The sequence below is a fragment of the Chinchilla lanigera genome, unplaced genomic scaffold (genome assembly GCF_000276665.1).
Source record: "Chinchilla lanigera isolate Chin_1 unplaced genomic scaffold, ChiLan1.0 scaffold00026, whole genome shotgun sequence".
Classification (NCBI taxonomy): domain Eukaryota; kingdom Metazoa; phylum Chordata; class Mammalia; order Rodentia; family Chinchillidae; genus Chinchilla; species Chinchilla lanigera.
Genome location: NW_004955427.1, coordinates 16,441,321 through 16,467,810, shown reverse-complemented (window position 1 = coordinate 16,467,810; position 26,490 = coordinate 16,441,321). Strand labels below are relative to the sequence as shown.

The window sequence follows — 26,490 nt, the reverse complement described above, 5'->3', positions numbered from 1 at the left end:
TCTCCTCCCCTCCCCCCTTCTCCTCTCCCCTCTCCTCCCTTCCCCTCCCTTCCCCTCCTCTCTTCTCCCTCCTCTTTCCTCTTCTCTTCTCCCCACCCCTCTTCTCTTTCCTTCCCCTCTGTCCTCTTCTCATCCCTGTAAATGAAACCCATAAATTGTTGTGGAGGATCATCTAGCTAGACCTAATCAAAGAGTATTTTATTTTAAGCATGTTATGTTTGATATGTCCTCTTTCTGTATGAACTAGGAGATATTCCTTCCAGTTTCAGCCTGTGGTTTATAGTCTCAAAGCCAGTCTTACATTTTTTGAGACCTGTCCAGGGACCTCATGGCCCCAACCACTCTCCATTTAAAGTAATCCCTTTTCTTTTTTTTGATCCCTTTTGTTTTTGATTCTGTCTGTTAGTCAGCTTTCTTATTTGATTTCAAATCTTTTCCTTTATTTACTTCCCTTGGGTCCAGAAACTACATTTTTCTTTCCTTTTTTTTTTTTTTTTTGTGTGTGTGTGTATGTGGTGCTAAGGATTGAGCTCAGGGCCTTGAGCATGCTCGGTAAGCATTCTACCACTGAGGTACATCCCCAGTGCACATTTTTCGTATTTTTACCCATGACCTTCTTCCTGGTTAAATTTCCTACTAGCTGCCCTCCCAGAAGACCCACATAATGATGGCTACAGGGAGATTATGGCCCAAGTCTCTACTTTCAGATGACAGCTGTCAATTGTGTAAGATATCAAGATGTGCTCTATGGTTTTCTTAGTTAAACCCTTTGAGAAAGATAGAACTCTTTTTTCTTTTGCTTTCTTTTTTCCCTCATCTGCAATTTTTATTTTTTATTTTGAATAGAAAAAAAGAAACAAAAAAATAAACACAAAGTCAAAAGCAAAATAGCAAAAACAGTAAAAGTAACATAGAATTTCAAAACAAAGTGATAGGAAATTAACAATTGTTATATTACACATTGTTATCTGAGCAACTATTTTGATGAACTCTTTTTTTTTTTCTGAGGTTATACAGAACTTACTCTGGGCTGACAATTCAGAATCCCCCACAGTCTGTGCTCATAAGCGACGTTTAAATACGAGCACTGCTGCTTCCTACCTTGTGAGGCTGAGTCTGCCTGAGCCTCGTGCTCTTCAGCCCTCTACCCTCATAATCCTGCGCTATTTCTTTACCAGGCTACGTCCTTGCACCTCCTCCAAGGCTTAGGGCTTGTGTATGGAGCTGTCTTATTCAGGAAGTCTTCCCTAACTCTCCCAGTCTGGGATAAACATCTCATTTATTATCACCAATAGCCTCTTTTGCTATCTTATGCTTATTTAGCATTTACTATACTTTTAGAGCACATTCTGCTCATGTATGCCTTGCCTCAAAGACAGACATTTCATCTACTTTATCTTCTCATCTCAGAACTGAGCCTAGTGTATGTGGTTATTCAAATAAATATTTGCCTACTGAATTGAACACAGAGAGAGTCATACTGTACTGTAAATCAGTCAGACTAAAACTCTTAAAGATGAAGCAAATTAAAATGAGACAGAACTCAAGGAAGGTATTTTGGCAGGGAAGCCAACCACCCCTAGATTAACTGCAGGTCTGCGATTCAAGAGGTGAGAGAAGTAAAGTCAGAGAAGAATTATTCTCTGACTATTGGTGGGGTAGACAAAAGGGTTTGGTCAGAAATATCTTCAATGTTTTCCATTGACACAACTTTGTCAAGCATAAATTTCCAGAAAATGGGTAGAATAAGTGGGGTTGTTTTAGGGAGAGCTGGAAATTTCAGAGTTAGAGACACAAAACTCCAGAGTACCCTTTATCTCAGAGAGTAGCAGATTCTGCAGGTCAAGGAGTCGCTCTGTGGCCCTTAGGTGAGGTGTATCTTAAGTGTATAAGAGCCAGGAGAAGGAATATCCCGTCTTCAAGCTGCTGTGCCCTTTTCTCTCTAGTGGTCACTATCAGGTCCAAAATTGATTTGGGAGTTAATTTAAGGTAGCAAGATTGCATTCAGTAGGTGTATTCATCATTTTTTGTACTTTTTTGTGAAATGCATAGTACATTCAGTCACATTCTCTTTAAAAATGTAATTACACCTACTGAATAATGATGCCTACCTGGGTTTTGCAGTCCAGAGCTCATTACTCATTCTTGGAGAAACTGAAACACGAATGTGCACTGGTCTCTGTAATAATCCTAAATTCTCTTCTGCTTGTCTTTTTTTTTTTTTTTTTTTTTTTTTTTTCAGTACCGGGAATCAAACTCATGACCTCACGCTTGCCAGGCAAGTGCTGTGCCGCTGAGCTAAATCCCCAGCCCCTTTTCTGCATGTCTTAACATAACATAGAGGGACATTACTTGTAGGATGTCAAAGGAAAGGCCTATAGTGCTGGGGAAAATGCAACATAGCCTCCCATTCAATAATTCATTATTCTGTATTGTAACATATGAATGAATGAATGATCAGTGTATTAAACCTCTGACTAGGTATATCCTTTCTGAAACTATCCTTTAGTCAGGTACTATTTCACATATTACTCTATTCAGAACAGAAGAAAAAAATTAAAGAAAGGCAGACCAACACTAAGTCATGCATAGCAAGTACGTACCTGCGAAAACATTAATTAGGAAAAACATGGTGTCTTGATTTCTAATTTTTGTGTCTTTCCTCACACTGCTGACTGTAGCATATGTATATCGGGGATATTCATTTTATAAAATTTTTGTGATACTGAGGACCTAACCCAGGGCCTCATGAATATTAAGCAAGTGCTCTTGTCACTGGGCTATATCTGCAATCCTTTGGTTTATTCAGTTTGCCTACATATTGTAGCAAATTTGTGGCTAATCTTTATCCGGAGGTAGCTGAAGAGTATTTTCACATTTTACAGGTTCATTTAATTGTATGAGCATATCTTAAGATCAGCATTTTTATGTATATCTGAGTCATTAATTTCAGATATGAATACATTTTTCATTTTTCATTGACCATCTGACCTCTATTCTTCTGTTTTTCTTTTGTGACTCTAATGTGATCGTCACCACCACAGTGAACTGCATAAAGTTGTACAAGATATTACTAGATTAGCTAAGCTTTTAGTTTGGGAATCATGTTAGTCATTTTCCTGAAACTGGGACAAAATAGTAGACAGCTACACCTTAAAGAAAGGGAGATTTCATTTGAATCCTGTTCAAAGGATTCTGTTCACGGTCAGCTAGGTCCAAGGTGGAAATATTATGGTGGAATAGCATGGCAGAGGAAAGTTGGTCAACTTATGGCAGCAAGAAAACAGACAGAAAAGAATGGAGCTGGAGACAGGAATTCACCCTTTGTGTTGGTTTCGGTTTTTTTTCGCAAAGGGAAACAGTATAATACAGGACACATATTTTATAAGGTTATTTATAATAGTCACCCAAAAAATCATATACAAGAGAGTGCAGGAAATCTGTTCACACATTAGAGACCAAAGACTCTAGCTGAGGGCCTGGATCCCACAATAATGTCCTGCATGGGTCCAGCTGAAGACCTTGAGCTCAACAATGCCTCCCATGAGTCCAGCTGGAGGCCCAGAGCCTATAACAATCTCTCATGCAGGCCTGTTTCATGGATCTGCACTGGGAAGGCCCAAAGGTCAGTGGTAGAGGCTAAAAAGTCAGTGCCAGCAGGATGAAGGACCTGTGCTAGCAGGCTGATGGATCTATACTGGAACCAGACGGCGATGCTCAAAATAAGAACCAGAGCTTCCCGCAAAAATTCTACAGTCACCCTCAGCAACTGTAAGGGTGAGGTCCCGAGCTCCTCTTATGATAAGGAAAACTGAGTTCCCATCGGGAAGGCCAGCACAGCAAGCTTCTCCAGGAGACTTAATGCACCACCTTCCTCTCTGGAGCCAGGAGGTGATGCTCAGAGTGAGGACCAGAGCTCCCACAAAGTGAATTGAAGTCATTCTCAGTGATAACAAGGTCCTGAGTTCCTTGGAGGATGACAGCAGCCAGGTTCATCAGGAAAGCCAGCATGACAAGCTCCTCCAAGAAAACCAACAGCTCCTTAAATCTTCTCTCTGCTTTCAGCAGGCTCCAACAGCTTGTACCAGCTCCCAATAGCCTAACTTCTTCTCCAGTTCTGCCTCTTATGTTGCTGGTAACAGTCCCCAGCTGGGTCTTCCACACCTAGCAGCAGGCTGACTCAATTCAGCTGGGTGTTACAAGTTGACCACCAGCTGTCAATCCACCACACCGTTTCACCTCACGACCCCAATGACCTGACTCCTCCAACAGGGTCTCACATCATATTAAGCTATGAACTTAACAGTGGATCAGCCTACTGACCAATATAACATCCCTGTGATTAAATCATCTTACAACAGCCACACCTCTGAACACTTGAGACTTCTGAGGGACATTCTCAATCTAAATGATTACAGGCATGAAGGAATTTAAACTTTGGTTCTACAAAAATCATTCACTATATAACGTTGCGAATTAGCTTACGTTGTTCCAACTCTAAAATGAATATAAAGCTAATTTGTCTCTGAAACAGTGATACTGATCCTGAGAAGTGGCATTATCTTTCTGAGTACAGTTGAATTTATCAGAAGAAGAAACGCATGACATTATAAGTAGGATGATGACTTATTCAAATAAAAAAATAATAAATCTTTATATTCCTTTACAACTGTCCCAGTAAAGCTTTTTATATTAATGCTTTTTAATCCTTGTATAAAAATATAACAACTCAAAATGCATTTCTTCTTAATATGAGTAAATATTTGTATAGAATCAGTTATGATGTCTAAAAAATTATATCCTGAATATACTTAAACTATGTGCTTGAATGCAAGCTCTTAATTTTATTTTTAATTTGACTTCATGCATTTATAGTTAGTATACAAAATTAAAAGTGTAGACATCCTTTTTATATGTACATATTATATATATACACACACACATATGAATGTTGTGGAAAACTGGGGTTACAGCACTCTTTAATAGGACCATAATTAATTTTAGCTACCAATGATTAGGAATTTTACTGCAGAAAACCAAAATTTTCAGGTTATCAAGGAAAGGAAACATATATAAGAAGCATCAGCAAATGAGACTGTTTTTATTTGTTTTGACTAATTTTTTTTTGTTAGTTATATCCAAAGTGCTCAATGTATTTTGTAAGAAAAATGAAATTTATTGTTTCTTGCTTCTATTAGATTTGGGCTGTTATATAGTTCCTAAGGTGTAGGATAAAATCTTATAAATTTTTTCTTATTTTTTATTGTAGGACAGAAATTAATGCTGCTTTAGGTAAAGAAGGGATAACTATATGTTATTAAATTTAGCTTTAACTCATATTTGTGATCTCAAGTACATATTAAATTTACTAAGTTACTGAAAGTCCCCAAGAGATCTAGTGACCTGTTACTGTGTCTGTGTAAAAATAAAGCCTAACTACTAAAAGAGAAGAAAAATTATTTAAATTAAAATTTCTTATCATTTTAGCAAGTTGTATGAAAATTTTATGGTGTTTTATGCTTTTAACTTTATAACAAATGATTAGAATTACATAAACAAGTTCAGCTATAGCACTCATATGAGTTATATCCTGGGCATTAAAATAGCTTGAGAATATAATTGTAAAGACACCATTGCTACCATGTCAATATCCACAGAAAAGAGAAACAGGTTCACAATATTGGCAACATACAATATTGTCCTAGTTGTAAATAAGAGGAGAATTATGGTTATTATGAAACAAAAGGAAAGAAAAAAAGAGAGAAGCCCTAAGTGCTACAATGTAGTTGTAATCAAATTTTGTGAAGGAAGCAGTGATCTATTGAAGCAAATATGGATTCCCTTGAACAATCTATGCCCTAGTCAATAGGTCTTCCTACAGTAAGTAAATAAAATTCCAGAGTGGTAGGTCAGGGAAATGTTATTTCACTTGATGCAAATACCTTCTGATAGACTTATGAATAGGTTGAGGGTCCAAAATGAGGGAGATAGAATCATGTGTATGACACAAATAGAAGGTGACTCATAAGGTCTGTGTTCACAGAACTGGTCTTAATTTCCTAGTCATTGCTGAGAAGTCTGTGACACCCACAAGTTAGAGGAGGAAAGGTTTATTCAGCTCACAGCTCACCACTCACAGTAGAGGTTTCAGTCCATAGTTGGCTGGCTCCAAGGCAGGACAACATGGCAGAGGGCATCACAAAGGAGAAACAGTTCATGTGAGGCTAGACAGAAAAAAGGAACCTTTCTTCTTCCATTCTTCTATCCCTTTTATTTCACCCAGGCTACAAGCCTATTGGTTGACATCATCCACATTTAGGGTGGATTTTCCTCTTCAGTAAATCAAACATCCGCAACCAGAACTATGCTAAACCAATCAGTGGCCCAATCCACTGTCACAAACCATGATCCTGTTATTCCCCAAAAGCACCAGCTCTGAGCACATAAGGCATTGAAGGAACATCCAGATAGAAGCCACAGTAGAATTTTAATTTAAATATTGATGAAAACTCCAAGAAACAAATTGTAATCTGTATAAAAATAATGTTATTTGAACATATGTGTAATGTCACTGCATCTCATTTTAGATGGAGAGATTCAGAAAAAAAAGGATATATGGTACTTTATAATTTAGATTGAGCATAATTTCATGGAGGGAGCAAATTAGTTTGAATGTCAGAAAAATTATCATTCCAATAACATAAAGGAAATAACAGTTTTGAGCCAGAAGACCTGGCTTTAAAGTTCACCTTTCCATAGGCTTTGTAAACACGGATCAGTCACTTATCCCTGCTGGCCCCTTGGTCTTTTCATAAAATTCAAGTGATAATAATATTTATATTCTCACTTCAGAAAGGGAAGATAAGAATGAATAAGGTAGATCTAAATTATATTTATGTATATATTTAGGTATGGGTTTATTTATTTCCCAAGTTTGAGTTTCTTTCTACTAAAAGAAGTTTCCTTTTAAAATATCATGTATAGTTAATTAATATTTAAGTACAAACAAGATGATCACTATTTGAAAATATTATTTAAAATATTTTTAATTATTAGGTGAAATACGTAATTTTTTCAGATCCTTATGAACACTTATATTCTATAATTCTGTGATACTCTGAATGTCCCTTCTAGTTTATCTTGATATGTTAATTTTTACTTTCGTTGGCATCCATTGTAATTTTTATGCTTTTGGAGAACTTCATTCAGAAATGTTTGCTAATAACTTCACCATTTTCTTCCCATTTGAGAATTTGCAAATATTTCAAAAGTTTCATTAAGTCTAAAGATTTGCTATACATTTCCTTTTAATGTGCAGAGCAATATTAAGTCAAGCAAGATCTCAGAAAGTTACTTTTCCAGTCAGCCTGATTCATAGAGATAGATAAGACGATTCAGGTCAAATGGTGACTGCATCTCTCTCTTTCTTTTTTTCCCCATATCTCTGTCATGGCATACACGTTAATAAACATTTGCCTGACATCCTCAGTGCAGTTCTACATCCCACTGCCTAGGTCTCTAAATGGACATTTTCCTGCCTTTTGAATTTGAGGATTCTAAAAACATGATTTCTTTTGTGAGCCTACAAGTTTTCATTCTTTGTCAACCTCGTGGTCAGTATGGCTTGGGTTGTTTACTCCTTCAAGAATAAAACAGTGTGCCACTTCCATCTCCAGAATGGCTTTTTCCCTATTCTGAGACATTTGATATCTCCCCAGGCATTAAACCTCTTCAGTGCTGGATCCTCCTTTGCTTGCTACTATCTGGTATTATTCTTGTTTCTGGAGATTCCCACAGTATCATAACAGATGGTTTAAAATAGAATGGGAGTGAGGTAGCAGTGATCCTAGCCTATTTCCTATGGGTAAATCTGCTGATCCTAAATTGATGAGTACTTTGAGGCATTCTTTACTTTTCATATCAAACGCTGCCTCTAGAAATAATAAAGTAAAGGAACTTGGATTTGTTTGGGCTGGTCTTACAATTCGAATCACCTCTGCTACCACTAAATAAAAGGTCAAGTATTAAATACCATCCATCAAGGAATCTGGATGAACCGTGTCTCCACCTCCTGCTGAACCCATTTCTTTCATCAATACCAGTATCTTAGCTTTCTTACTTAGCATATAAACTACACTACTTGTTTGGTGTATAAAGCACATGGTGCTTGGTGTGTACAGTACATGTTTCTTATTTTATTTTTATTTTTCTAAAGTGACTGTAATCAACCTAAAAGTGCAGCTGTTAAAACTTCTGAACAAATCATCAGGGCAAGAACCATTCTCTGTGCTAACTGCCACTCCACTACTTGTCTAATCTGCCTCAGTGGCACTCACAGTTAAAGAAGTGTCCCCTGTGAAACCAGGTGACTGCACAGTGCCTCATGGGGCATTTGGGGCAATAGTTGTGAGTAAGTTTGAAAAGTTCAAACAAGCAAAAGTGGGGATTTAAAAGAAGAATGAGAAGGTGGAGACAGTTACAGACAAAACGATTAGGGAAGGATTGGGAGTCAGGATTTCAGTAATGCACAAATTAGGCCCATCCCAAAGTCCGCTATCAATGTGGAAAGCTAAAAACATTCCCAAAGTGTAATAATTTTCCAGAGGAAAATCTGGAGATATTTAAGTAAAACAGGAGTTGTTAAAATATGGCAGAGAATCCAAAGAATTACACAACAAAGCCCTAAATAATTCATAGTTAATTTCTTAACAATAAAGTCTGTTTCATTCAGTTTTATTCCTCGAAGTTAGGTAGTCAATGCCCAAGCCATATGCTCCTGGGAGCTCTTTCTTTTGAGTTCTGACTTTTTTATTAGGCATGAGGTTGAGTACTTGCAATGAGCAATGAGTAAGCGGGAGCTTGTAGCCGCGTCTTTCACATTTTCACCATTTTTTGCGTTCATCTTCAAATGGCTCTTTAACAGTTGTCTTTCTTGTTCAGTGAACTAAAATTGGCCTCCAGTTTGTGTCACATCAGCCTGAATTTCAAAGCACAGACAAGTCTGAGAGTGTTTCTAACACTCATCCCATCCACATCTGTTTGTTTGTTTGAGACAGTGTTACACTATCCTGGTACCCCATGATCATTTTCCCTTTTGTGTATACTAAGATTTTTTCTTCTTTAGGATGTGTAGTTATTCCCTACCACTTAGCTAAACTGTACTGAACCTAAGTGTATCCTCCTCTAAGAAATGAATGAATTACTCTATTTTGGTTTGTTATTTGTGCCTCTCATTTAGACCTTGTTTATTTATAGACTTCTAGGCAGTATCAAATATTAGTATTTACATATTTACTAATAGTTTTTTGTACTTTATCTCTGCATCCTTACCAAAATTGTAAACCTGCTACATCATAACACCAAAGAAGGTTGGGGAGTACATGAGTATCTCTGAGTAAACTCTCAATCAATACTTATGTTGATATATCTACCCAAGTATACCACATTCTTTCTATTTTAAAGAAAAGAAAATAAAACTCTAGAGAAAGAGTGGAGGTATAAATGGTTCAGTGGTAGAACACTTGACTATCATATAGGAGACCCTGGGTTTGATACCTTGCAACCACAACAAGACAAAACAAAACTCCAGGTTATATGAATGATTTTCCTGTGCTCAAACTAGTTATTAATGAACCCTATTTACATTAGTGTTTTTTCTACTGAACTTTGTCCTCTACCCCTTATATATTGCTTGAGCCAGGATTGGACAGGCAGTAGGAGGAACTTAATAATTTTTTAAATGACAGCTCCAGAATGAAACATATTTGCTGCTATGTCCCATCCTGACTTATATATAGCTAAGAACAAGGTATCATGATAGAATATCTGCTTTTCCCTGGGTATAAATAAATAAGGAAAACCTGTAGGGCTAATGAAAATATCAAAGGTAAGCAATTCTTTTGAAATTACTTTCATGCTGATTTTGATACCTTGGAAAATCTTTGATAAGTTGGAAAATCTTTATGACTTACACATCTAGATCCACTGCAAGGTCTGAATGCCCAACCCCCTAAAGGAGGCAATTTATTTGGATTGGCAAACGCCACTCTTTTTTCTTCATTAGTGAAGTTGGCATCTTGGGGATGACGTTCTTAAGAGTAATATAAATACTTCCTTTCCTATCAGTAAAGCTGTGATTTACAGTATTTAATCTAGTTGAAAGGAAGGAAAAATAGAAGTCTGCGTAAGGGAGAAATGAAATTATAACAAAATGGCACACTCCCCAAAGTTTTCCTAATATATAGAGTATTAACCTGGCACCCAGCCTTATTTGTAGCATACAGAGCTCCATCAATCAAAAGGACAGGAAGCCTGCTTTTCAAGACTTACAAGGGCATCAGACTTACTACTTCTGTAGGTTTTATTGGGTAAACAGCATGATACTGAGTCCACACTATCTCTCCTGCTGCCTTGTTTAAGATGTCAAACCTAGAAATATTTTTTGTATGATTTATGCTCCAGAATTACCTAAATTCCACTTTTAAGCAAGTAATTCTATACTCTACATTGTCTTTTGACTCTCACTTGATTATAAAACACTCAGATTTCATTAGTAAGGGCTTTCTCTGATTCTTTTCCCCCATGGATAATTGCCCCTGGAACAAGGTAGGCTTAAAGATATTAGTAGTTTTGTCAGTAGCTTACGAATACTAGAATAAAATTTAAATCTTCCCCAGTACACTATAAACGACTGTCCCTTGCTGAGCCTCAAAGCTTGAGTATGATTCAATTCAGCGACAACATACAGCCACTTCAAAACATTTTTCTGTTTATCCAGCACTCTAAGTTCTAAGCACATGCCACATACACTGTCTGATTATTCCTCACAAGACCTCAGCGAGGAGGCAAAGAAGCTTCACACATTATCACCACCATATACACTGGAAATACAGCTCAGACATTTTAACAAGATAATTGAAGTTCAAGGGCCACAGGACATGAATTAAACACACTCCCTGACTTATTCTGAACTAACCAATGAAGTATCCTACTTATTTTTCTCTTCCTATTTGCTTTTAGAAGAATGTTTCTGCCACCTGTTTTATACCATAGTTCATTCTGGGAATTTCACAAAAAATGGATTCTTTTTTGACTGTGCTATAGTATTCTTCTCATTTTTCAGAATTATTTTGAAATCTCTACCCTCTTTTCCTGTCTTCGTTTATGTACTTCCACATTTCCGTGCCCTTGTCTTTTTTCTTCTTTCATTTACTACTGTATTTAAACTGTTGGGGGAGACATCAAGAAGGGGAAGACTGAGGATATTACGAGAGTGTCTCTGTCTCTGTCTTTGTCTCTGTCTTGTCTTCCTGTCTGTCTTTCATTCTTGTAGCTGTGTTCAGTTCAGGTACTCTAAGGCTGTAGTTGTCTGCTGAATTACTGCTTTGTATTCAGCCACGGACCATGGAGTATTCCCAGTGTATTTATTTTCTGTTCCTGAGCTGAATGCTGGGTGCTTCTTTATCCTGATGCCTTCTGCACAGGGTGGAGGGAAAGGAGGGGAGGAGGGGTAAGAATGCCAATAAAGCTTTCTCTATCCCCCAGAGGAAAGTCTGCAAACGTCTTCACCGCTGCCTAGCTCAGTGTTCTTCTCTCTACTGCCCTTGCTCTTAATTGGATCTAGAACCCAGAGAAAACAACTTTGTTAATGGGATGGTTAAAGAAAATGAGAGGTGGAAGTTGGCTGTGTTCAGGTCTGGCAACATACCCTCCTTGGGAATAAAGGCTAAGATGCCTGATCTAGGGAAGGAATTTCACTCTCCTGATCATGGGGAAATACCACTTTCCTCTGTTACAGTTTTGTTTTGCTTTTCCTGGCATAATGGACCATTATGTTCTGTTTCTTCTACAGGCATTTGAAACTTCATTTGTTTAGATAGATGGCTCGTGTTCTTACTCAACCGTTTATCTATTCATTTACTCAATTATTCTTTAATGCATTTAACATTTTTGTGCCAGGCAATGTACTAAGTTATGGGTATAAAATGTTGAGCAAGAGCAATGAAGTAACTCCGACCATGGCTCAAATTTCCAAATGAAGATAAAGACAGTAAACAAAGCATGTCAGTATACAAATAGCTAAAGCTTATGGTCAGTGATAAAATTGGAAACAAATGAAATATAACAATAAAAAATTATAAACTAGATACTTCAGGAAAAGTATCCAAGTAAGGATTCCAGAGGGGCGATTTTATATCTGTGGCCTAAAACCTGTTTAAAGAAGCTTATTAATGATATTTGCTTTTTAGCAAATTTAATGTAGTATAACATATGTCATAAAACTCACCCATGTAAAATATTCCTTTTAATGATTATTAGTTAACACACACAGTTGTGAAACTATCAGTACAGTCTAGTTTTATTACATTTCCATTGTCCCCTAAATGTCCTTCCTGCCCATTCTTAGTCAATCCTCATTTCCACCCAGACCGTGAGTAACCACTAATCTACTGATTATTTTAATATATTTGCTTTTCCCAAGCATTTTGCACAGTATGTAGTCTTATGCATCTGGGTTCTTTCATTTAACAGAAGAGTTTTCAGGTTCTTCCCTGTTGTAACATACACCAACAATTTCCTTCTTTTTATGGCTAGACAGCACTGCATTTTGTGCACGTATTTTGTGATGTTCAACTATGCACCAAGTATGGAACCTGGGGATTACATTCATCTGTGACTATTATGAACTACTTTGGTATGGACATTTGTAATCCACACTTTGTATAAGCATACATTTCCACTTCTCCTTTAGAGGTACTTAGAACTGGAATTTCTGGGTTCTATCATAAATTTATTTTTAACATCTTTTTAAAAAGTGAATATATTGTTTTCCAGAGTAGTTATACCTGTTTACATTCTCACCAGCAATTCATGGCAGCTCCAGTTTTTTTTTCATGCCTTTGTGAAGATTTATTATTTTCTGTCTTTGGGGTAGAGTGATTCAGGTAGATGTGTAATAGCATCTCTTTGCGATTTTAATTTATGTTTACATAATTCTAAATGTTGAGCATTCTTTCTTATGCTTATCACCCATTTGTATATATTTTTGGTAACATGTTATTCAAATACTTTCCTCTTTTTGGTTGGGATGTTGTTTTATTGAATTGTGAGAATTCTTTATGTATTCTTCATGCAAATCCTTTGTGTTCTAGTAAGTGATTCATCTTCTTGTCTTTCTTTTACTGTTCTTTTGTGGTGCTGGAAATGGAACCTAGGGCCTGCAGCATTTTAGGCAAGCATTCTACTACTGAACTGCTCCCCCAGGCCCTTAAAATTTTACTCTAAAGTGTAAAAGTTTTTCATTGTGGTGAGGTCCAATTTTCTTCTCAAGCTTTTCTTTTTAAAATTGTAGTTTTGGTACCTAAACTCTCTTTGCCTAAATGGAAGATACAAAGGTTCACTGTTGTTCTAAAATTGTTATAGTTATGGCTCTGATATGAAGGCCTATGATGCATTTTTTAAATCAATTTCTATGTAAAGAGGGAGGTGCTAACTTCCCATTTATTTTCAATGTGGATAATTCAATTAAACCAATACCATTTGTCAAACAGACTACCATTTTCCTGTAGAATTATTTTGACATCCTTCGCAATTTATTTATTTTTACATTGCTCTATTAAAGAAGGGAACAATGAAAGCTGAAATTTATTAATTTGTCTTTAGATCAGTCATTGCCATGTGATCCTTGAGATCTGTATCAGTCCTGTGTGGTGTTCTACAATGTATACATAATATGATCTTTTCACTTGGTATCTACTTAGGTTAGGTAGCCTTGCATTAGGCATACACGTACATGAAGCTGTTGTTTGGCTCTCAAAAGTTTTTCAATGTGGGAAAATAATATGTCTTATCATTCAACAAGCATAGGTATATTAGAGTCATATTTAGGTGTTATAAGAAGAAATAAAGCAAAGTTAGAATTTCTAGGTCAAAAGAAGCTGACATATGACAGTTATGATTGTAAAATATATCATAAAAATATTTTACTAGTGATTTGACTGTATGTCCAAAATGCTTTGCTCTACTTTTTAAAGTGGTTAATACAAATAAATGAATACTAGGAGGGATCCATTTCCCCTTTGGAAAACAGTTGACTGTCAACACTTGTATTTCCATTAGTCTGCTTTTTCTCATTTCATGCCTGTTTTGGTATTTTATTTTTTCAAGATTATTGCATTACCCCCCAAGGCATTGACCTTTAGAACTTTCTTGTGTTCATACCCTGAATCGTGACCTGTACTGCCCAGTTTGTCCTTTCTCTAGAGTTCCTAGTATCATTCTTCAGACCTAAAACCCAGAGCATCCGTTAAAAAAATAAAATAAAAAGAAATATTAGTAGCCATCCATGGTGGTATATGCCTGCAATCCTAGCAATCAGAAGGAGCAATACGCCAGCAATCCTAGCAATTCAAGGCCAGCCTGAATTACATATCAGGATTCTGCCTCAAAAAACCAAATCCAAAAAGAGAAAAGAAGAAAGAAAGGAAGGAAGAAAGGAAGGAAGGAAAAAAATTAAGTTCTAAACCCAATATTATTCAAGATTTCAATACTCTAGTCCCAGACTTTCTTGAATCACAGTAAATTATTTAATTACTGGAATTTCCAAATAAAATGGTGCCTGATTTACTAAGTAAGCACTTAGAGAATTCAAAAAATAGAAAAAATATTTTTAACTGCTGTTGCTATGAAATACTCCAAAGATCTGTGGCAAATGAAGATTATCGAAGGAAAGTGAGATTAACTTTGTGTATATATGGCAAGGATAGAAAAATAGGGAAATCCAAATAACTTACCACTCATTAACAAACAGGTACAATGCCAGAGTAGAAAAAACATAGAGTAATTTTGCAGAACACTGAATCACCTACCCACAATGAGAGATAAAGAGAAATATTTCTAAGAAACAAGACATCAATAATGAGTCTTTAACGTGATGGAAGTGTTTCTCTATGACTATAAGGAAAGACAGATGTTTGGGGAAGAAGAAATAGAAAGTGTGACATATGAAGGTTTAGGGGGTGTGCAGGAAATGGGGAGTGAGTTGGTGTAGAGGAAGCTGGTACACATGTGAGTGTGAGCAAAAGCAAGCACCTATGAGAGGTAAAGGTGATTTTTAGCAAGTAGTGAATCCTTGATTGGCTGGTATGAAGACTGTGAAAAGAATCAAGGTAGATACATCTGGAAATGTAGACAAGGATTACTTGTGAGCCACTCTGAGTATCAATTAAGCGTCTCAATTTAATTTTAACTTTATAAGTGAATGTGATTTGATAAATCATATTAATACAGTTGCAGTGGATGGGATAACCTGCAAGTGAGAAAAACATGGCAGCAGGGGCATCAGGAATTGGTGCTGGTTGACATGAAGCTAAAAGGTAGTAAACATGACACAGAGAACTGAAAAAGAAGAACAAGAGAAGAAAAACTTCTGAAGAAATGGTGAACAAGATTTTGTGGTGGCTGGTTTAATGTGACAAAGCAGAGTATAGAATCAGAGATACCACCAAGTTTCAGCCTGCAGCTATTCAAGAGTTACATTAAAGGTGAATTTGGGCTGAAAGAAGGTGATCTACTTGATGAGTATAAGAGGATATTAAAATCTCCAATGAAACGTTTTTGCTAGGACAAAGTCACCAAATGTCACTTGTGGGATCAGTGCCAAGGATTGTACTGGGAAGTTTTGTAATGTACTGGAAAAGTGTTGTTTTTTTTTAAAAAAAATAAATATAAATGGCATAAAACTACAAAAATACACTGGCTCCACCATGCTTGTGCAAGAAAGTGATCAACTGGAAGTCCAGGTAACAGTTACAGGGAAAGAGACAATAAACATTATTTATGAAACAAATTGTCACCACTTTTCAAGTGGCATTAGTGATAACTCAAGCACCTTGTTATTCAAGCTACTGTAATTAGTCTGAAACCTGATACCGCTATCTCTTTAGAATGTAAAAGTTTTCTCTCTAGTATACAAAAGTGCAGCAGTTCCTCAATGGAATCTTTTCCACAAAAAATTCATAAGACTTTACAGGTCTTAAGCACTGACATTTTGAGATGGCAAAACTTTTTAATACTAGTGAAATCTCAAAGAAAAAGAAAAGAGTTGTGCCGCTCTCTTGTCATCATTTATTTATCATAATCAGGATGAACAAGAGAAACACAATCTCATTTCCTTAAAGGAACAAGCAACCAAGCCAGTTGATTTAAAAAAGAAAAAAAAAAGGACAAAAGCCAAACTCTCTTTCCCTTTCTTTATCATCCCCTTGTCCTACTTCTGACTTGGCGTTTTCTTGTCAGCATTTTCTCCAGTGGATCGATTCCTCTTTAGTTAGTACCAGTGATTTTTAAGCAATGAGAGAGGGAGAAACCTACTGCCTGCAGGTGAAAGATAATCAAATTGAATATTACACAGCCCCTGAAGTGCAGGCAGCTGATAACAAGAGCCAAACGCAATATCCTGACAGATGTTGTCTTGGATTGATTAATCTCTCCTCTCACTCTGCTTAGCCGTCCTCCCGTACAGACAGCGCAGCTCCTTGGCCCCGTCCCAAATGGATTTCCACGTAGCTTAGGTTGGCCTAGAGGAAGAGCTCTATAAATGTACAACAGAATCTCTTCCTTTCGAATAGGAGGAGATTAAAACTCACTTGGCTACCACTGCTTTGAAACCCTCTGCCTAAAACCAGATTATGAGCGTAGGTTATGATGTTCAGAATAAGGATGTCTTTCTTCTGAGTTTTTATTTGATTCACCCTGTTCATACATGCATGCATACATTCTCTGCCTCTCTTTTTGTCTCTCTTTGCCTCTTAAACTTCAAGAATTAAGAGATACACGTTTTTGTTGTGAGAAAAATACAGAAGAAACCAAGTGAAATTTTAAAAAGTTAGAAAAGCAAATCAGCTACAAGATTGCATCCAAATATCAGCAAGGAAGCTAAGATTTCTTTCATTCTTTCACTTTTCTTCGTTGCCTGTATTCCTTCCTTTCCTGCTTGCCTCTCACTGATTTTATTGAAGAATATATATTATTTCCTTTGTTGAACACTATGTCTCATTATTAAGACACTCTCTCCAAATTGAACCTACAAAAAGGACAAAAGCAAAATAAAACAAAAAACTTTCCCTCCTGTGTGCCTTCTACTTAGCAGGGAACCCAGGTGTACACAAAGCCACAATGGGATACACAAGACAGCAACCGGCTAAACTCCATAACAGTGCTGTATGCTAAAGCAGCAGGAAGAGATGAAGGGAAGTTCCCTATAAAAGAAGCAAAGCACATTTGCACTGACCACTGAAGGATGGCCAGGTACTTACCAAATGGGCATGGAGAAGGGCATTCCTGACAGAGTATTTGTAGAGGCACATGGTGCTTTTAGGTGAAATGTCAGTTGTAGTACTGCTTAAAAACTGTACCAGGTTCTCCAAGATGACCTTTATCATTCAGTCACTTGCTAACTCAATGGTTTTTCTGACCATCTTTTTGCTTCTTTACCTCATCCTAATTCTAAATGTCGTGTCACAGACTGGTGGTCTGGTTTTTCCAGTTTAGTCAAAAATCAAACTGTGATGCTTCTTTTAAACTCCATAGTTAGCATTTATATGTCATCAAAACTGTGAGTGAGAATGCCTTCTTCCTTTTCCTGTTTTGGCTCAAAATATGTAAAGGTACCCACCAACGAGGGGAGAGAGATGCATTGGAGAGTGATCAGTTGACTTTGGCTTAACTGTGGCACTCAGAGATGCTCAATCAGTGCTCCTAGTATCATTTATTTCAGTAATGCTGATTGAAAGCAAATGGCCCATAATAATTTCCCACACAACCTTGACGTTAAAATTATGGGAATAAAACCTATGTGAATCATGACTCTTTGAATTTATGTGTGATTTCCATGTTAGAATTGCAAGAATAGATGGTGAAGACTTTGTGAATGTCATTACATTAAGAAAATGTTTGAATTGGAAGATATATTTTATTTTAAAATTTGTCAAACTTACAAAATACATTAGCACTTACTCTGCTCCTTTCACCCCCACCCGCAACTATATCACTTGGTTTTCTCCCTGGCAGCTTCGCACCAGACCTTTTCTCCAATGCTGTGTTGACATGTTCCAGGGCTCTTTCATTTGCATTCTCTGCAAGAGCCTATGTTAATTTGATAGCAGCAGCATTACAATGCAGCATGAAGGCTAAAGCACTATTATTATTTATTATGATGCTTTCTGTTTGCACATTACCTGTGGGAAGTTTCAGATGCCTGCATCTTGCCAGTCTGCAGTAATCATCTATACACTTAACTTGAGGGTATGTCAGCTCTCCAAGTTAGTAGAAGAAAACTGAGACAATCTGTCACAGTACTAAAGAGAACAATCCTTTCTCCTTCTGATCATTTTGTTATGCATATTAAAAAGCATCGAGGAACCAATTTCTTGGTCTCAAGCCCAGTGTCCAATGGATCGTTACTGTAGCAGATTTAACTCATCCTCTGATTTTTGTCATTTGTGTGCTGATGGCTCTTTCTCTGAGCAAGTTTATGAAGCAGGAAATACTTACCTTTACCATGTACAGCAATCCTTTTTTGAGAAAGTTATTGACAAATCACTACTCTCCAACTTATGACCTCATGTGATTTCAAGCCATCCTGTGGTTTTCACTTTCTCTCTCTATCAAATGATCATAAATAGTAACTACTGTCAAAGAAAAACAAATTTACTCATATGTAGGAAGAGGCTGTAATTAGAAAGATAGACTATTGCAAAAGTGGGACTAAGTGACATCGAAAATTATATACATTTCTAAATCAAGCCAAAATAAGATTTGTTTTCTCTTGTAGTGTAAAGGAGGTGAAAGCAGAGATGAGGAGAACTCCTACAGGGGAAGCTAAGAAGCAAGAGGAAATGAGGAGTGGGTGTCTGACAAGTACTTAGCTATGGCCAAGGGCGAAGAACATAATGGAGGCACTTTCCAATTTTTTTGGTACTTGATCAGACTTGGGAGTAAGTAGAGTTAAAGGGTTTGTATGAATGAGAAAAAATCGGAATAACATTTAGTCAAGACAAAGCAGAGGGTAAGAAGTAGCCAGTTATGATCAGTCAGTCACCACTGTTCATGATTACTATGGTTGGTAAATGGGAGGCCATATGCAAAGAATCAAGCATGGTGACTACACAGCAGAACTCACTGAAGTTTAGGGATTCCATAGAAAAAGGCTCCAACAAAGCAGTTTGATTTCTCCTAGACTCTAATTCTTCTAGCACCTTCAGATACATGGAAGAATTTAGCCAAGGTTTCTTGTGGTTAGATGAGTTTTAGCTGAAACGTGATTTCCACAGAGCTGACAGGAAGCTGAGGTTGGCTGATACCTCTGTCTGTTTCACAAGGTGGGATTTAAGATTGTTGAGGTAAGACCTGCATGTGCAGTTCATATTTGGTGAAGAATGAATGAATGGACAGATGAATGAAGGAACAGAGAAACTCGAAAGTACAGGCTGGGCAGAATAGTGTTACAGTGAGGGATTGTGCAGAATCACGGAAGATGGATGTCCATGTTGAGTAACCTGTTACTTAAGGAGAAAGAGCTCTTTGGTAAAGGTAGAGATTCTACATTTTTCCCCCTGTATTGAAGACTTTGTGTTTCTGCTGTTGCTGTGCCTATATTTAACAGGGACAATGACCTATCCATGAGGTATAAAATTTGTGCTCCATGAAGTAGAAATTCCCTGAAGTGGAAGTTGATGTGGGGATCTGACAGAATACAGCAGTCCACCTAAGGTTAATGAAATAGTCTTTTAAAAAAATGTTAATTCCTTCAGTTGGATACTTTTACTCAGCTCCCTTCCCTTCTCCTGCCTTTTGTACCTCATTAGAACTGATTAAGGATTAGAGACATGCATGTAGTATAAAAGAAAAAGGGTACTGATTTCCAAAAAGCAGTTTCCTATATTCTTTTGTTTTTTTTTTGGTTTTTCTCCGGTACCGGGAACCGAACTCACGACCTTGTGCTTGCCAGGCAGGTGCTTTGCCGCTGAGCTAAATCCCCAGCCCCAGTTTCCTATATTCTTAAAAAAGAATCTTTCTGAAATTAGCAAGTGACTAATTTCAGGACACTTGTCCTTTCCCTAGGCCTACTGGGGCCACCACTTTGCCAAGTGGACCTTTGCTTCTTTTCCTGAATAGTCTTTCATTTGAATTTTTTCTGATGCTTACTGTACCTGGGATGTCCTGAAGTGCAATTGAGGCCTGAGACTTTGTCTACAAATAATTTGTAGCAACGCCCTCTGGTAGAGAGTAGCCACTCTTTGCCTGTTAATGGGTACAGGAACAAGGGTTTGAGAAAGAACAAATGCTGGTGCTGACCCAGTGGAAAGTATACTGATCTTCCTCATGGTGACTAAATCATTTAGTTCTGTGAGTGTCTAGGCCAGTGGCGGCAAATCTATGGCATGTGTGCCACAGCTGTTTGTATCACTGAAAGCTCTAAAAGCTTCACCGTCACTGGTCTAGACCATAAATAATCAGACTAAACCAATCCCTCCTGCATGCCAACCCAGAAAGAAGACACATACACATATGGAGAGAGCATTTGCTGTCTTGTATGAGTATTTCAAGGGTTATGTAAAATATCTCTAAAGATAGGACAGTGTCTAAAACAAAGTAGGTGTACAGTGAGTGAGGAAGTGTTCCTTTGAGTTTTAATGATATCTTATTAAGCCTTTAAGCCATTTTCAGGATTCCCATATAAGTTGTTTATTCCTAAGGGTAACCTAATTCATTTCAATGAAATATAGACTATAACCATTCTTTTACAAATATATGATGACAAGTCATATATATCTATCAGAAATATGCTTTGTAATGAAAAGCATGATTAATTTGAAAAACTTTGTAGGATGTTTCTGTAATAAGTGGCCTGATAGCATAGTTACAGTTACAACAACCGTCACGGGGTGCTGATTCTCAGACTTCATCATGCAGCAGTATAAGCTGAACATGTGTATGGGGTGAAGCTCAATAATTGGCCTAATGAACAAGTTTCAGGTGAAGGTGATCTGACTGGTCTAGGCAAATTCACTATGTAAGTCAACAGTGTAGTGGAGAAGGTGAACAACCTGAGTATTTGTTTTGTTTTGTTTTGTTTTGTTTTGTTTGAGACAGGCTCTCACTGTGCAGACCAAGCTGCCTTTGAATTCACTACGTAGCCTAGTCTGGATTAGAACTCATGGTGATCCTCCTGCCTCAGCCTCCCAAGTGCTGGGCTTATGGGCATGCATCACCATCCTTGGCTCCCCTGAGTATTTAGCTGCTAATTTTTTCCTACCTGGTAAAATGAAACAACAAAGTACTAATTTTGTACATGTTTTTAAACGTCATACTATCACTTTATTAACTGCCTGCATCTCAGATTTATTTTTGAGGTTTTTTTCTTCATGTTGGGAAAAATAAAAGACTATTTTTTTCCTTGATTCTTAGGTTTATTGCATTTTCTATGATGTTTATATACTCACCAAATGATAACAGTGTAAAATACTAACACTAAACAATAAAGGTCCGAGTGAGTTTTTCTTTGATTTGGGGGATTAATTTTTCCTGAGATTTCTTTTCATACAAGTGGCTCTTTTGTCCTAAGCACAATTTGTCCTACAATTAATAATTTCTGAAACTACTTCTACACTAAGAACTTCCTGTCGTATCTAGTTTAATTTTTGCTGGGTAATTGGCTTATGTTCTCATTAAAAACCAGCTTCTCATTGATCTAGGTCCTTGATTTCTCAAAACATTATCTGTAAAGGATGAAGAGAGCTCTAGTGAGTTGCCAGAGTTATACAAACAGCCATTAATTAGTACAGCAAGTATTTCAACCCCTGATGTAGGAACCTGTAATGTTAAGACTGTGTGTTCTCAGGCAGTTCCAGGCAGAAGCCATGAGGACCCTCTGTGACTCCTCTTAGAGAATGAATCATTTTTACTGAATCTAACCTACTGCCTCACTTCCCTGTTCATGTTTCTGTCTCCACTGTGGCCATTGGATAATAAAATAATGTGTGAAGAGTTCAGATTTCTACCTGTTCCCTCCAGTTCCTTAAGTAGGAGTATCTCTAGGGAGCAGACTTAGACACCATCTATAACTTGGTAGACTAGAGCTGCCATAAGGGAGCCATGACCACTAGAAGGAGTCCTCTGAGACAAACTGAGAAAGTAGTAAATCATTTACTACTTAGAAAGCACTACTTATGTTTTGGAAGCACAAGTTATACCCAAGAAGGGAAGGGTGGAGCAAACCCATCTCTCCGTGCAGGTTACCACGCACAGGAGGTCAGGAGTGAAGAGAGGAGAGGGGTTGCAGATGGGGCTTGGCAAAGCGACCCCAGGAAGGAAGGAACAAATGACAACCACTGTATACCTGTCCGGTCATGTGTCATTTTCTGTGACCCAAATTTTGCTAGGAAAACTTTTGGAAAGAAAAGCAGTTGAGGTGTGTTTCAAAACAGAAGCTAAAATTTAAATACCACAAAAGAAATTTGTGCCAAGCCCAGGAAGATTCACTTGGCGATCCTGCATGGATTTTACTATCAGCAGTTCTGTTTTGGAGGTGGAGTCTAGCAGGTAATGGAGGAAGTTCACACAGATTCCTCCAGGGCTGACTCTTCTCCTGCTTATTACCCTTCAGCTTTGCCAGAGTCCTTCACAATAACAGGACACTGAATTTCTTTGTTCAGTGCCCCCTCACCCTTTTTGAGCGTTCAGTATTCATGGCATTTCATCATTTAACTTCGTCTCCAAGAGTAGGGGCCAAAACCCAGGGATCTTGTAAAAAACATCTTTTCTTTCTATATACTATGGATATCTATTAAGAGTGTTAAGATTATTATTAGAGCTATGACTTAGCTGCTATATAGAGATTTAACAAAAGCAGTAGAGATAGACAAAGATGATGAAAGTTGTTTCCTAATAAAACTCAGGAGGGACAGCAAAGTAATATTCCCGTGGGGCCTCCTAAGGTACTGTTCTTGGAGGAAATCACTGAAGGAATCTGTGAGTGCCTTTCACCCTGGCACCAGCCTCTGCAAGAATCATGGTGCAAAGGGGCGGGGAGAGTTAGAAAGATGATCAGACTCCTATCAGGAAAGCTGGCTTTAATCAGCCAACGAGTCTCGCTTTTCCTTCAACATAGCTCCATAAATATGCATCTTTCTTCCTCCATTCAGCCTGTCCAAAGCATTTACAGCTCCTTAATTAGACATATGTCTGCTATTTATTACCATTTAAAAGGGCAAGTGGTTAATATCCCACTGTTTGAAAATTCCTAGTAATTAATTATTAACTAAATAAGTGCAGCTCCTTGTCTATTTACCTCATCTTCTATTGTGTCTCCCCATATTTATACATTAATATGGAGTAATTAAATGATGGCAGGAGAAGTACATCAGCGTGAGCCGGTGTCATCAGCATTATCACGGACCTATGGCTCACCTTTCCAGTGTGTGTGAGTGCTATTTCTGAAGTAGGAATGGAGGGGGCTGAGTCCACCAATCGTCCTGACTTCTTAGGTCACCCGGGCAGTTTCCCATAGGTATAAATTAGAACAGATTACTTTTACTTTCATCTTTAAAAGGGAGGAGGGATGCCTGAAAACTACAGATCCCAGCTTGCCAAGCAGCTGCATATTACTGATCAGAAAAAAACTTTACATAAAGAGATGTTTCATCTCCCTGAGATGCAGTAAAGGGGAAGACAGCCAGTGTCACTCTAAAATGCTTCTGCACAGAATTTAGCCTGAAAATCTGTGCTTTGTCCACACCTGACGTGCGCTGTGCCTGAGGGATCCAGAGGGAAAAATGTTTAAACAAACAGCTGGTGGGTGAGCTTTTACTGTGGCTCATAACAATGCCTATGAGAACCTAACACTTGTACTTAAAAGCATCTCTCATTCAAGGAACTTGAAGAGCTTTCTACAATGTATGTCATTAGGGCTCATAACATCCATCCCAGGTAGCCAGGAAGCAAATATGAATTCTACTGTACAGATGGGTAGACCAACATAGAAGGCCAGATCACTTTTTCCATCTATGCACAATGACTCAGCAGCAGTTCTGGGAGTAGAATTCATGTCTTCTGATCACAGTCCATCTGGATAGGCCCTGGAACACATATTTAGTGAGGAATTCTCCAACAGAAAGACTCCCTACAACTAAAGCCGAGAAGGACCTGTGCTTTATAATCACTGTGTATCTGAGAGTCAATAAGTCAACTCACTTTAAATGACCCATTGTTATGCTTTTATGCAATGATTGTGTTCTTTTATGACAGAAAGATATTTTACTTTGCAGGCAGATAGCCTCGATCACTTAAGTAGCTGTGAGACTTTGTGCAATCGCCTCACCTCTCCAAGCCCATGAAATGGGGAAAATAATAGCTTTGATGCATGATGGCTAAGAGGATTACATGCTTATTTCTACTATGCCCGCAGTCAAGACTAGATGTTTCTCAATGTATTGAACATAAATGGAAAGTGTGTACCAGGCATTCAGGTGTGATTAAGTTCCTAGGCAGGAAAACTCAATGTAATACTCCCTGCTTCCTCCCCAAATAATATGCCTCAAGTGGAAAGACTAAATCTCTTTCTCTATTCAGATTTCATTTGCAGAAGTTACACACTGTAGATATGTTAATTTCAAATAAGTCATCTATTTTAGTGAGTTTCTCCAAAGGAAGAGAACGTTCTATACATGGAGCCCAAACACAGTATTGCTAAATGGCTCTTGTATCTTTACCTATTCATTTACAGTAATGTCATCATTTCAGAACTATCACTTTAGACCACATTTCTCAGTTATAAGTAAGATATGCTCATTACATAAAATTTAAATGATGTGAATATGTGTAAAGCAGAACAGTAATAGTTTTAGAAATGCTTTCTTTCTTTTTCTAAGAATAATTTTCTCAGAGTCCATGTTTGTCCATAATTGTTTTATAGGAAATACCAATGATAAATGTTTGTGTGATGGTTATTTCAAGGGTTACTTCTCAATAAATTTACATAGAGCTACCATATAGCATTTTCCCCACCATGGTTTATATAGTATGTGTTCAACTGGAGTTGAATTGCATTCATAGGAGCTTATATCTTGGCAGATTGTAGTAAGAGTGGGTTTCTTTTACCGTGGATACTTGGGCATGGAAGTAAGCCCTCATCGCTCACTTAGGAATTTGGTTTTCATAAGCACTGGCCTCTGGATTTCTCCTGTCCTGCTCAATTTACAAATCTTAGCATATGGATTCATCATTTTATATGACAAGGTAATTCAGGCATGCAAAGCATACACACTGTCATGGAAAGTGTTGTGTGAACAATAAACAACATCTTAAGTTTAAGTAAGCTCAAGCTTGCCTCCATAAGTTGCCATTTATATCTCCTAATAATTCTCTGCACATATGTAGGCTGTCTCTACCTGGGCCCTTTTCCTAACGTAAGCATGTGGAGATCACATGAAGTTAGAGAATATGTACTTATGGTGGGAGAGCAGCACAGAGGTTCCTCAAAGGCTTGCTTACTACTAAGGGTCAGTATGATTTAAAAGTTACAATAACTGATATTGGCAGACAATTGAAGATCATCAGTTGCTGTTCCCTGAGGTTATTTAAATTTAATTTTTAATTACTTTCACATTTCCACACCTAAAGAAAAAACTATGTCCACTTTATTCAAAAGAACCTTCTCAAGTTCCCTGTCTATCTGCTCACATAGGTGTTTGATGGATACACGGTTGGAAAAACACGTACATAAATAATATCCTGGTATAGAGAAGGAGATGGAAGATAAATGGAGACATGGTTATATGATGGGGTGTTGAATTGAGCAGAATGTGCAATGTGTTCCCTTCACAGCCAGATATGCTTGGTTATTTCTTTTTAATCAGCCTTCTTAGAGAAACTGAAGTTTAAATTTAAAAAGTTCAATTACTGAAAGCAGAAAGTTAAATTTTCTGCATACTCTCCTACCAGATGCTTTGAGAATCAGACAGGTGTCTTACAAATCACTAAAAGGAGCCATCACTTGTCACTTTTATTTTCTACATTCCTCTTTTTTGTTTTTGGTCGTAATTCTTCCTTTGTGTTTCCCTGTTTACCTCTTTCTAGGCTTCTTCTTTGTATTAATCATACACTTTCTACTGCTGTATTTCCTATTTTTTATTCACAGCCGACCTATTTATCACTTAATTTTGTTTAAAAATGATGAAATATTTATTGTAGCACTTGCTTTTATTATGAAAATGCAGTGGAAGAAAAACAGAAAGAGGCTGGCCTTTCAAAAGCTATCAGGTCAGCCATGATGGTATATACCTGTAACTATAGCATTCTGGGAGACTGAGGGAGGAGGGTCACATGACTGAGCCCAGCCTGTGTAACTAAGTGAGACTTTGCCAAGGAGAGGGGGAGAGGAAAGAGAGAGAGACAGAGAGAAAGAGGGGAGGGAGGGAGAGAAAAAGAAGG

At 37.5% G+C, this 26,490-nt stretch overlaps 1 protein-coding gene across 2 annotated transcripts in view; it reads left to right on the top strand.

Moving 5' to 3' along the window:
- Positions 1-26,490, top strand: part of Lsamp (limbic system-associated membrane protein) — a 604,798-nt gene that overhangs the window by 8,165 nt on the left and 570,143 nt on the right. The window lies entirely within an intron of this gene.